The sequence below is a fragment of the Schistocerca americana genome, chromosome 9 (assembly GCF_021461395.2).
Source record: "Schistocerca americana isolate TAMUIC-IGC-003095 chromosome 9, iqSchAmer2.1, whole genome shotgun sequence".
In the NCBI taxonomy this organism is placed as follows: Eukaryota; Metazoa; Arthropoda; class Insecta; order Orthoptera; family Acrididae; genus Schistocerca; species Schistocerca americana.
This window is the reverse complement of record NC_060127.1, coordinates 107,416,919-107,430,474: the sequence shown is the minus strand read 5'-3', so window position 1 is coordinate 107,430,474 and position 13,556 is coordinate 107,416,919.

Below are 13,556 nucleotides of genomic sequence, written 5' to 3'. Positions count from 1 at the left end.
GTTACAATTTTCAACAACAGATGGCGCTGCAAGTGATGTGAAAGATATAGAAGACAACACAGTCTGTGGGTGCGCCATTCTGTGCGTCGTCTTTCTGCTGTAAGCGTGTGCTGTTCACAACGTGCAAGTGTGCTGTAGACAACATGGTTTATTCCTTAGAACAGAGGATTTTTCTGGTGTTGGAATTCCACCGCCTAGAACACAGTGTTGTTGCAACAAGATGAAGTTTTCAACGAAGGTTTAATGTAACCAAAGGACCGAAAAGCGATACAATAAAGGATGTGTTTGAAAAATTTCAACGGACTGGGAACGTGACGGATGAACGTGCTGGAAAGGTAGGGCGACCGCGTACGGCAACCACAGAGGGCAATGCGCAGCTAGTGCAGCAGGTGATCCAACAGCGGCCTCGGGTTTCCGTTCGCCGTGTTGCAGCTGCGGTCCAAATGACGCCAACGTCCACGTATCGTCTCATGCGCCAGAGTTTACACCTCTATCCATACAAAATTCAAACGCGGCAACCCCTCAGCGCCGCTACCATTGCTGCACGAGAGACATTCGCTAACAATATAGTGCACAGGATTGATGACGGCGATATGCATGTGGGCAGCATTTGGTTTACTGACGAAGCTTATTTTTACCTGGACGGCTTCGTCAATAAACAGAACTGGCGCATATGGGGAACCAAAAAGCCCCATGTTGCAGTCCCATCGTCCCTGCATCCTCAAAAAGTACTGGTCTGGGCCGCCATTTCTTCCAAAGGAATCATTGGCCCATTTTTCAGACCCGAAACGATTACTGAATCTCGCTATCTGGACATTCTTCGTGAATTTGTGGCGGTACAAACTGCCTTAGACGACACTGCGAACACCTCGTGGTTTATGCAATATGGTGCCCGGCCACATCGCACGGCCGACGTCTTTAATTTCCTGAATTAATATTTCGATGATCGTGTGATTGCTTTGGGCTATCCGAAACATACAGGAGGCGGCGTGGATTGGCCTCCCTATTCGCCAGACATGAACCCCTGTGACTTCTTTCTGTGGGGACACTTGAAAGACCAGGTGTACCGCCAGAATCCAGAAACAATTGAACAGCTGAAGCAGTACATCTCATCTGCATGTGAAGCCATTCCGCCAGACACGTTGTCAAAGGTTTCGGGTACTTTCATTCAGAGACTACGCCATATTATTGCTACGCATGGTGGATATGTGGAAAATATCGTACTATAGAGTTTCCCAGACCGCAGCGCCATCTGTTGTTGACAATTGTAACTACTGTAATTTCGAAAGTTTGTCTGCCTGAAAATGTACTGTTGTCCCAAGCATATTGCAACAAACGGTGTGTTTCTATCGCTCCTCGTTTAGTTTGTATTGCCGTTTCAAATATACCGGTCATTTTTGAAACACCCTGTATGAGTTCTGCTATTTCCACGCACTGCCCGCCACAGCAGAAGCGATCACGTTTCCGGTGAAGGTGCGAGATCCGCGCCGTAGGGTGGATGAGGAAGCACAACCCAGTGAGGTTTTGTGACTTGCGTGAGGCCTTGCCTTATCACGGAAAACGAGAAGTTCGTTCTCTTCTTTGTGACGACGAACGCCTGAAATCGTTTCTTCAATTTCCTGAGCGTGGCACAACACACGTCCGAGTTGATCGTTGCACCATGAGCGAGGAGTTCAGACAGAATAACCCCTTCAGAATTTCAGAAGACCGCCACATGATTTTACCGGCTGAGGATACTGTATTGAACTTTACCTTCGCAGGAGAGGTGGTGTTGCATCACTCCGTGGGTTGTTTCCGCTTCGAAGGGATAAACCCATCTTTCATCGCCTGTGACGATGTTCGACAAAAAAAATGGTTGCTACAGCCTCCTAACGCGCAAGGAATTCCGCACATATGGTCTTTCATGGTTCTGTGTTGGGCGGTGAGGAACTCAGCGGACACACATCTTTGAATACCCAAACTTGCGGGCGAGTGTGTCACCGCTACCAACAGAGACGTGCAGTTGAGGAACGAAGTGTTCGACTGTAACCGGTCGACCACCTCGGACGAGACTGTCCGCACGTCACAGCATTGCGGAAATCACAGCTGGTGCTGCCGTCCGGCGCGCGAGACATTGGACATAATTGCGCGAACTTGTTGCGATGATACGAGATGCCTCGGCCAACGACTCACCGTGCTTTTGTACACTGCCCGGTCTCTGTAGCCGTTCTGCGAGCGCCTATGAATATCTACGATGATCTGGTTTTCCGCCAAAAGAAACTAAATGACAGCTCTCTGCTTGGAACGCATGACCTTTACAGATACCGTTTTGAAGTATGTGTAAAGCGGCGCCACCTATCGGAAATTCACGACACTGTAGAGGCTGAAGTCGGAATATTCCACGATGTCCCACAGCAAATTCCGCATTTTTTTACAACCGAAAGTGGCCGAGAAAAAATATGCTTTTGTGGTACTTACTGAACGCCTCTCGAACACTGAAACAATAATTTCTTGTGAGCGGTGCTGTGGCGGTAGGGTGCCTAAATGGGCAGTGCAAACGAGAAAAATTTCTTATTTGAGTGGAAAAAAAATTGAAATCTATGACTCCATTCCGTTTAATCAATTCGCTGGAGAAAAATCATCGCTAGTGGAATAATGAATACGAAGCACCTTAGTACTCTCATAGAAGTGCGTGGTTTTTTTTTTTTTTTTTTTTTTTTTTTTTTTTTTTTTTTTTTTTTTTTTTTTTTTGCCGTGACCGTCTTCAGGAGTACTCTGACATTCTAATAATTGCCGAGTATTAGTCTGCAATACCAGCCCAAAATGACAATGTACATAGAGATTCCATCGGGCCCTGGGATTTGTTTAGCTGTAACTATTTCGGCTGTTTCGCAACGCAACTGACACTAAAATCTATTTCGGTCATATTTTCAGAGATGGAATTAAGTTGGAGCAATACTCCTGGGTTCTCCTTTGTAAAAGAACATTTGAAAACAGAGTTAAGCATTTCTGCTTTTCTTTGCTGCTCTCAACTTGATTTCCAATCTCATCTGATACGTTGGCCTCAGTCTAAGTTTGGAGAACCTTTACACTGGATGATGTTATCGAGTCTAGGTTTCTCGTCACATGTGGTGGAACTCGTCACATGTGGTGAAACTCGATGGCCCCTGTACTCTGCTGGAGAAGGCGTACGCGTCCGTCCAGGCAGCGGCTGGAGAAGTGCTTTTACTTCCAGCCGTGGTTTTCCCCGGCTGTAGCCTTTCCAGTCTGGACGGAGGTCCCAACTTTTGTTGAAAGAACGGTTCTGTCTCCCTCCCCCCCCCCCCTCCTCCTCCTCCACTCTCTCTCTCTCTCTCTGACTTTTTTCCTCTGCCTCCGATACTTCTCATGAACGCCGAGGAAAAAAATGAAGAAAAATAAAAGAAACCGACGCAAGTTTCCGTGCAGACTTCGGTGATCGTAAGAGCGACTCGGCAACCGAGGAGAAAAAAAGATTTTCGTGCTACGGTACCCAAACAAAAGCGCTGCGTTTCTCTTCTGCAAGGATTCATCGATGGATGGAGGCAGAGGTGGTCGGCGAATAAAGCACCGGAAACGTGATCGCTTCTGCTGTGGCGGGCAGTGCGTGGAAATAGCAGAACTCATATATGGTGCTTACGTTATACACATGGCTTCTGTGAAAGTACAGATTGTACGTTTAACTAAGCCGTCATTGTAGTTGACTTGACTGAGGGTTCTCGGTAAACCAACGCAATTATTATTTAAGGGAACGCATTTTTTGATTATGTTACGCAACTTCTTATTTTGCACAGTCAGGTTTAGAGCTGAAAATGATTTGCTAATCTTCTTTTGTCTTATTAGACAGCAGTCGCGGAAACATTTCAGAACTTGGTCGCTAGTTTCTACCTGCACAGCTACAAAATATCCTACTTATTTCTCTGTCTGTCGATCGTTGTTTTTTATTTCAAAGTTACCGGTCTTCCGACATTACCAGAAATCCGTAGTTTTGAAAGAAAAAATGGCGATAGACATACAGAGAAATAAGCATATCTCTATATAAATAATTGGATGTCTCTTGATGGCGTCTAACTGTATAAGCAGGCTAACCTCAGAAACTGCTGTTGGTGATTCTGATCCGGTTTTGGCTCATACACTCCTGGAAATGGAAAAAAGAACACATTGACACCGGTGTGTCAGACCCACCATACTTGCTCCGGACACTGCGAGAGGGCTGTACAAGCAATGATCACACGCACGGCACAGCGGACACACCAGGAACCGCGGTGTTGGCCGTCGAATGGCGCTAGCTGCGCAGCATTTGTGCACCGCCGCCGTCAGTGTCAGCCAGTTTGACGTGGCATACGGAGCTCCATCGCAGTCTTTAACACTGGTAGCATGCCGCGACAGCGTGGACGTGAACCGTATGTGCAGTTGACGGACTTTGAGCGAGGGCGTATAGTGGGCATGCGGGAGGCCGGGTGGACGTACCGCCGAATTGCTCAACACGTGGGGCGTGAGGTCTCCACAGTACATCGATGTTGTCGCCAGTGGTCGGCGGAAGGTGCACGTGCCCGTCGACCTGGGACCGGACCGCAGCGACGCACGGATGCACGCCAAGACCGTAGGATCCTACGCAGTGCCGTAGGGGACCGCACCGCCACTTCCCAGCAAATTAGGGACACTGTTGCTCCTGGGGTATCGGCGAGGACCATTCGCAACCGTCTCCATGAAGCTGGGCTACGGTCCCGCACACCGTTAGGCCGTCTTCCGCTCACGCCCCAACATCGTGCAGCCCGCCTCCAGTGGTGTCGCGACAGGCGTGAATGGAGGGACGAATGGAGACGTGTCGTCTTCAGCGATGAGAGTCGCTTCTGCCTTGGTGCCAATGATGGTCGTATGCGTGTTTGGCGCCGTGCAGGTGAGCGCCACAATCAGGACTGCATACGACCGAGGCACACAGGGCCAACACCCGGCATCATGGTGTGGGGAGCGATCTCCTACACTGGCCGTACACCACTGGTGATCGTCGAGGGGACACTGAATAGTGCACGATACATCCAAACCGTCATCGAACCCATCGTTCTACCATTCCTAGACCAGCAAGGGAACTTGCTGTTCCAACAGGACAATGCACGTCCGCATGTATCCCGTGCCACCCAACGTGCTCTAGAAGGTGTAAGAACTACCCTGGCCAGCAAGATCCCCGGATCTGTCCCCCATTGAGCATGTTTGGGACTGGATGAAGCGTCGTCTCACGCGGTCTGCACGTCCAGCACGAACGCTGGTCCAACTGAGGCGCCAGGTGGAAATGGCATGGCAAGCCGTTCCACAGGACTACATCCAGCATCTCTACGATCGTCTCCATGGGAGAATAGCAGCCTGCATTGCTGCGAAAGGTGGATATACACTGTACTAGTGCCGACATTGTGCATGCTCTGTTGCCTGTGTCTATGTGCCTGTGGTTCTGTCAGTGTGATCATGTGATGTATCTGACCCCAGGAATGTGTCAATAAAGTTTCCCCTTCCTGGGACGATGAATTCACGGTGTTCTTATTTCAATTTCCAGGAGTGTAGATACACTGATTCACGAGGAAGGTCTTTCTATTTAAGTTATGAATATTTCATACAAATTATCTGAATTACGGCGACTTAAAGTTAAGTTGTGAAAACGATGCCATTGGCACACAACACATAGCCGCCGTAATAAGGTCGTACAGCAGTAGTTCGGGAACGCAGCAATCGGAACATAATCTGCGTCTGGCGTGTTGGTCCTGCGGCAGAGCGTCTGGGCGGAAACCGATTGGTTGTGGGACCGAATCCAGGCAAGGTCACTTGTTCTTCACTGTGCCTTTTAACCTAGCATTCGCCTTTCGATGATGTGGAGATACACATTTCAAAATACGGTGACTTTTCAGATTACCAATTTCTGCTTCACTCAGACGAGAAATTGCATTTCGCGCTCATAATTAGATGTAAATTCTTCGAACATCGCGCAGTTCATAACTCAGCTCTGAACTATCCTAATGCATATCACCAACAGCGAAAATATAACCACCCCATCATCAGGTTGTGATGTAAAACTTAGAAGAATCAGATATTCTAAACCATTAATTTCCCTGCAGTCGTTTGAGAACAACTGGGTAGTGAAAAAAAATGTGAATCCAAATTATTTGGTGTTTTATTTTTTTGTGCTACAAGTGAAACGTTTTCCAACAAAGTGCTCCAGCAACTTTGCTTCGTTTACGTTGCTTCAGCAGCGCAGCAGACGAATTAATATGCAGCCTTCTGCCTTCCTTGCATCAAACTTACATGTGGACATGTCTTTAGGTTGCTAAGAGACGAAGTCTGCCATAAAGAGTGCATAACAAAGAATTGTGGCAGTGAGTCTCAACAACACTTCATAAGGGGAGTGCTATAACACGAGCTAAGTATGTACACCATGTGATTTTTTTTTTTTTTTTTTTTTTTTTTTTTTTTTTTTTTTTTTTTTTTTTTTTTTTTTGCTTGTGCCACCTCAGCGTACACCCAAACTTCGCCCACAATATTTATATTGGCTGTAAACATATTAGTTTCATCACGGTTTGGTCCCCATCGATACCATGAGATGTTACTCCAAACGCCAAATGAATATGGAGCACATAACAATCATACCTGCAAACGTATTTCCTGCCGGGCGCTACTTACATCGCGTTAAGTTACGCTGAAGCGCCAAAGACATCGCATGCCTATTCAGATACAGAGATATGTAAACAAGCAGAATATGGAACTGCTGTCGGCAACGCCTATATAAGACAACAAGTGTCTGGCGCAGTTGATAGATAGGTTACTGCTGCTACAATGGCAGGTTATCGGATTTAAGTGAGTTTGAATGTGGTGTTATAGTGGGCGCACGAGCGACGGGACACGGCATCTCGGAGGTAGCGATAAAGTGCAAATTTTTCCGTACGACCATTTCACGAGTGTACCGTGAATATCAGGAATCCGGTAAAACATCAAATCTCCGACATCGCTACGGCCGGAAAAAGATACTGCAAGAACGGGACCAACGACGACTGAAGAGAATCATTCAACGTGACAAAAGTGTAACCCTTCCGCAAATTGCTGCAGATTTGAATGGTTCCCACTGCTGTATATAGCCAACGTTCATTTTCCCGTAATTTTTTCATCGAATACTGCCTTTCCCGACACAACGTTCAGAAGGGGACGCTGTTTTATCGCAGGTAAAGAATTACAGCTGTAAGTGGAACATCAAAGATTTATAATCGACCCTTACGATATTGAAAAGTGAATAGCTAGTAACAATATTAAATTAGCATAAGAGAGTATTTTGTCTGAAAGCACAAGCATCTGCAATTGAACTGAAATGACCTTTAATGTTTATATAGCCGCCAGCTACACCCTCATAAAAGCTAAGTATCAACTTTAACTCATCCCACTTCCTATAAAAATCGGATAATCGGTAGACACTGACAAAATCCAGGCGGACCTCAGACGAGCTGAAGACCGTTCAATCCAGGCTCGGATATTTGAAAGCTAGAGTATTTTGTACTCGGATAATCGGCATTCTACTGTAGGCGTATCTCAAGTACCATTGAGAACAGAACGATGTATATGTAATATTCTCCATTCATAATGGTCAATGCCATGGGCTCGTAACTTAAAACGGTTTCCTCATAAGACACGCTGTATTAAGATATGACCTGACGAAATATCGTTCACATTTTTAGACAGAATGGCTGTGAAAGTTTTACGTTCATTCTCTTGCAGCAAGTTCTTAAGCATGTCGTTAAACTGTGCACTGGCATACAGTTATGCGTGGAACGTCAATCATCTAGACGCAGTTCTATGTCGGCACTTTATGAAACAATTCTCCAAGTCGCTTGTATTATCACGACGTGTGGAGAAGAAAGAAACCACGTTCACAGCTGAACAACGTGTGGTCGTAAATGTCAAGCAAAGCGTGTTTCTCCTCGCTTGTGATCCGGTCGGCGGTTAGTGGCATGGGGTGCGGAAACAATGCGAGTAACTTGAAGTCACATTAGGTCGGACAAGAAATATACCGTAGCAGCATCTCGAACTGAGTGTGCCGAGTGATGAAAGGTAGTTACACGGTTGAGGCAGGCTCGTAAAGCAACGCCTCCGGCGGTAATAGTATTTCATTTTATGTTGCTCTGATAGTCTTACAATGGTATTTTGCACGTGGTGCCGAGTAGCTTTTCGCTTTCAGTACTTTTGCATGGAAATAAAACGCAATCACGTTTGTTGCTTGGGGTAGCAGGACAATGCGAAATCATTTACGACAGCTGGGAACGTAACAGCCAGAGATAAATGGCCCGTGCGGCATTTTAACGTTGCATACTCTTATTTATCTCTGAATACACGCGAGTCAGCCGTATTTTCGATTACCTTATTAAAGATCTGCTGTTTTGTGGTCGTATACGAAAGCATGCAGTGCAGCAACTGTCCTTAAGGGCCCTCGCGTGTCGCAGTACACTGTATGGGTAATTCAACGGAGAAGTTACTTCCTGGAGAACTAGGTAGTTGCTCACACACTAAGCAGCTATTAGTGGTAACGCAACAGGTGTCTATATGAAATGCAAAATGCAATGCAGCTAGCAATCGCTCTCATTCCTCACGTACCTGCGGGATATTTAACAAACCACAGAGAATATCCAATCTTTTACACACACACACACACATATATATATATATATATATATATATATATATATATATATATATATATATATATATATATATATTCGTCTGCTTTTGAAGTATCCACTGTATTTACATACGTACTATCAAAAAAAAAGGAAAAATGACGTCCGTTAAGCTATTTTCAGTAATTTACGACATATTCATTTCCAAGATGCTACTCCAGGCGGGTGTAAAAATGAATGTGCGCAATGGAAAATACTGAACGCGATAATGAAGATTTGGCCCTGTCTAACTACCCCCTGAAGCAGATCTTAGTATCTCTTAATAGTGATATTATCTCCTCCTTGTTGCTCTTTAACATATAAATTACAACATAAATATAAATGAGTGATTAAGGGAAGCAGTAACTACAAAATGATAAATGCTGTTTCTGCTTATACATTTATTGTAGATTAAAACCCATTTGTGTATTACAAATGTTTATATACCAATGTCCAATGGACATAAAGAGATACAAATGAATTCCCTAACTAATATGATAGATCGATTGCCCCAATCTGCCCCTTTTTATGACTACACGATCTATTATAAATAACGCGAAATGACTGACATCATCTACATACCAAACACTAGAAGACACTATTTTTCAAAGATGATCTACAGTGGTGTGCAAACTCAGGGGAAATAAAATTTACTTGATCACAGCTGTTTAGCTTTATAGCCCTAATAAGCCAAAGCAATTAGCAATAATGAAACGTCTCCTTAGAAAAATTATAAATGACTGTGCTGAAAAACCCCTTCGTTATTTGATTTTCAAACAGCTGAGCAAAACTGAACGTACTCAGACATTTCTCTCTTTACTTATTCTGAACAACACTAAACTGACACACAATTCTTTTTAGCGCAACGCCATCTGACTTTCAATAATCCCTACAAAAGAATGACCCTGACTAACATTAACCTATACCTTTCACAAATCACTTACCTCACAAAAATCTTGGTTACTCAAACTACTGCAATACAGAGAGCGCCAATACTGTCAGCTAAATAAAAGATTGTAACTACTGAAGGCACTAACTACTGACAGGCGTAGTTAGCAAATGAAAGATTTTGATGGAGAACAAACAATGCATGTACCTTAATAGTGTTCAAAAGTCACCAAATATACATCAGTTCATGACATCCAGTCTCACAAATTTCCTTTAGCTGATGGGCACACGTCCAGATCGTCCGCTCTTAAAAACTCTGCCATCTCTCTCCCCACATCCACCACTGCTGGCGGCTCACCTCCTACTGCGCAACGCTACGCGCTGTTCACATCCAACTGCCCAACTCTACAGTAGAGAATATTCCAGCAATGCAAACCAGCCACAGACTGCACACAGCACAGTCAGTGATTTTATTACAGAGCGCTACGTGGCGTTACCAACACAAAAACCTAAACAGCCTACTTACCGTATCACCGTATGTACTGCGTCCGGGGCATCGGAGTGATGGTTCTCGTACTCGTCTGCGACGACGGAAGAAATCCAGCGGCAACTCATTCAGACACTAGGACGGCAGAAGACGGTCCTCTGACTAGTGTAATCTAATACTGTCTTCTCCTCTCTGTGTTCTACAGACGAGAAACGCGAACTCCCAGCCACAAGGACGGAGTTCAGATAATGTCTCAACGTGAGCACAGGCATAAGAAGTGCTCTCAATTACAGAACGCTGCATACTCAACGACGACTCTCTACCCAGAGGCGAAGTCCAGAATCGCAACATTACAGTGCCCAATCGTTGTAACTATAAACTCTCCTGAGAGCAAAGACAGCAAGTCCGTCTGTAGCAACAAAGCCGATACTGAGTGACAGTCAGACACGGGCGCTCACAACGGTAGTCTTCATTCTCTCCACATCTGGCTTCCCAGCAAAGTTCAGCACCCATCTCTCGTAAATGCAGAAGGCAAATCCTATTCTCGGTACCACGGAATATTCTCCCTCTCTACAGATTCTTCCGAATGCCGACCAACCATATTTTAGTCTTTTGTCGTCCAGCACAGAAAGTTCGCGAGGAAATACCTATCCCCGTTAATTAGGAATACATACAATGATACGCTTCTCAGAGTAAATATCCTCGGAAATAACCGATCCTGCGTGGTTTCCGAGGTAACGCTTCCTCGTTCCTCTCAGCTGCGTCCCCGATTTTCAGAGTTTCTGAAGTATTATCCGTTTATCCTTCCAGCCCCGCTACAACACCTGCCAGCCGCCGCTGTACTGTGCTTCAGCACTCAGATGCCCCGACCGTCCATCTTGGCTACTTCTTGTGTCAAGCAGGACCAGCGAACCTGTCCGGGCTTTTCCACACAGGGCTTGAGTTACGCCTGCCATTTCACTTCCACTGACGTTCAAACATCTACTAGTATAGGCAATCATTCATTACACCGTTTTGAAAATAAAGACACTCCATCACCTTTCATGCAATAAGCGTTAACAGCTACACTACTGGCCATTAGAATTGCTACACCACGAAGATGACGTGCTACAGACGCGAAATTTAACCGACAGAAAGACGATGCTGTGATATGCAAGTGATTAGCTTTTCAGAGCCTTCACACAAGGTTGGCGCCGGTGACGACACCTACACCGTGCTGACATGACGAAAGTTTCCAACCAATTTCTCATACACAAACAGCAGTTGACCGGCGTTGACTGGTGCAACGTTGTTGTGATGCATCGTGTAAGGAGGAGAAATGCGTACCATCACGTTTCCAACTTTGATAAAGGTCGGATTGTAGCCTATCGCGACTGCGGTTTATCGTATCGCGACATTGCTGCTCGCGTTGGTCGAGATCCAATGACCGTCAGCAGAATATTGAATCGGTGGGTTCAGGAGGGTAACACGGAACGCCGTGCTGGATCCCAACGGCCTACTAACACTAGCAGTCGAGATGACAGGCATCTTATTCATATGGCTGTAACGGATCGTGCACCCACGTCTCGATCCCTGAGTCAAAAGATGGGAACGTTTGCAATACGACAACCATCTACACGAACAATTCGACGACGTTTGCAGCAGCATGGACTATCAGGTCGGAGACCATGGCTGCGGGTACCCTTGACGCTGCATCACAGACAGGAGCGCCTGCGATGGTGTACTCCACGACGTACCTGGGTGCACGAATGGCAAAACGTCATTTTTTCGGATGAATCCAGGTTCTGTTTACAGCATCATGATGATCGCATCAGTGGTTGGCGACATCGCGGTGAACGCACATTGGAAGCGTGTATTCGTCATCGCCATACTGGCGTATCACCCTGCGTGATGGTATGGAGTGCCATTGGTTACACGTCCCGGTGACCTCTTGTTCGCATTGACGGCACTTTGAACAGTGGACGTTACATTTGAGATGTGTTACGACCTGTGGCTCTACCCTTCATTCGACCCCTGCGAAACGCTACATTTTAGCAGGATAATGCACGCATGTTGCAGGTCCTTACGGGCCTTTCTGGATACAGAAAATGTTCGACTGCTGCCCTGGCCAGCACATTCTCCAGATCTCTCACCAATTGAAAACGTCTGGTCAATGGTGGCCAAGCAACTGGCTCGTCACAATACGCCAGTCACTACTCTTGATGAACTGTGGTATCGTGTTGAAGCTGCATGGGCAGCTGTACCTGTACACGCCATGCAAGCTCTATTTGACTCAATGCCCAGGCGTATCAAGGTCGTTATTACGGCCAGAGGTGGTTGTTCTGAGTACTGATTTCTCAGGATCTATGCACCCAAATTGCGTGAAAATGTAATCACATGTCAGATCTAGTATAATATATTTTTCCAATGAACTTTAATGGCCAGTACTGTATTTACAAGGTGTACATGACAATGTCAGTGTTCTTTAAATATTGATGTATACGTTGTGCAATTTATCAAATGATACTTAATTCCGTTTGTACATCTCTGCAAAGTATGTAGATGAGTGCTTGTAAAGCGCGAAATTATAGCCACCTTATATATTAAAAATTATCATCAAACGCTTAGGAAAGAGGTAGGTTTTGGCCAGTCAAACGAAAACGCTGGCTTTGGGAATGGGCATAGCACAACAGATCTTTCTAAAGTCGTCTACGAAACTGTAAAAAAGTATAATGAGTATGAAACATCACTTTGTGCAATATTCACCAATTTTGAGAAAACTTTTACGTAGTTTATGTGAAGAGAGCTCTTGAAAACAAGACACTGATTCGACGTCTGTTACTTTTGTTCTGAAAAATATATAGGTCAGTGCCACAGAATCCATCGTTGATTGTCAGAGTAGTGCGAAATTCAAATCTGGACGAAGAGTCGCACAAGGAGATTCCACAACACCGGCAGTTCTAGAGGAAGCTCACGAGAGCAATCTGTAAGCTACTTTCTGTTTGGTGTTAAGGCAATACAAACAAACAGTTCAATGCCAAAACAAAAGTGCTCGAGGTACGTTCCGTTAAACGTATTACTTGTTGGTTTTCCCGTTTTAAGAATTTGAATACTTGCTCTACGTTCGATGAAAATTATTTTCGTTGCATGGAATCTCCTTGTCTAACCCCTCTTTCAGTTTTGAATTTCGCTCTATCTTAACAAAGAATAAGACGCAGTCAAATGAAAATGAGGTAGATGGAAAAAAGTACATCTACATCTATATGGATACTCTGCAAATCACATTTAAGTGCCTGGCAGAGGGTTCATCAAACTACCTTCACTATTCTCTCTTATTCCAATCTCGTATAGCGCGCGGAAAGAATGAACACCTATCTCTTTCCGTATGAGCTCTGATTTCCCTTGTTTTATCGTGGTGATCGTTCCTCCCTATGTAGGTCGGTGTCAACAAAATATTTTCGCATTCGGAGGAGAAAGTTGGTGATTGGAATTTCGTGAGAAGATTTTGTCGCAACGAAAAA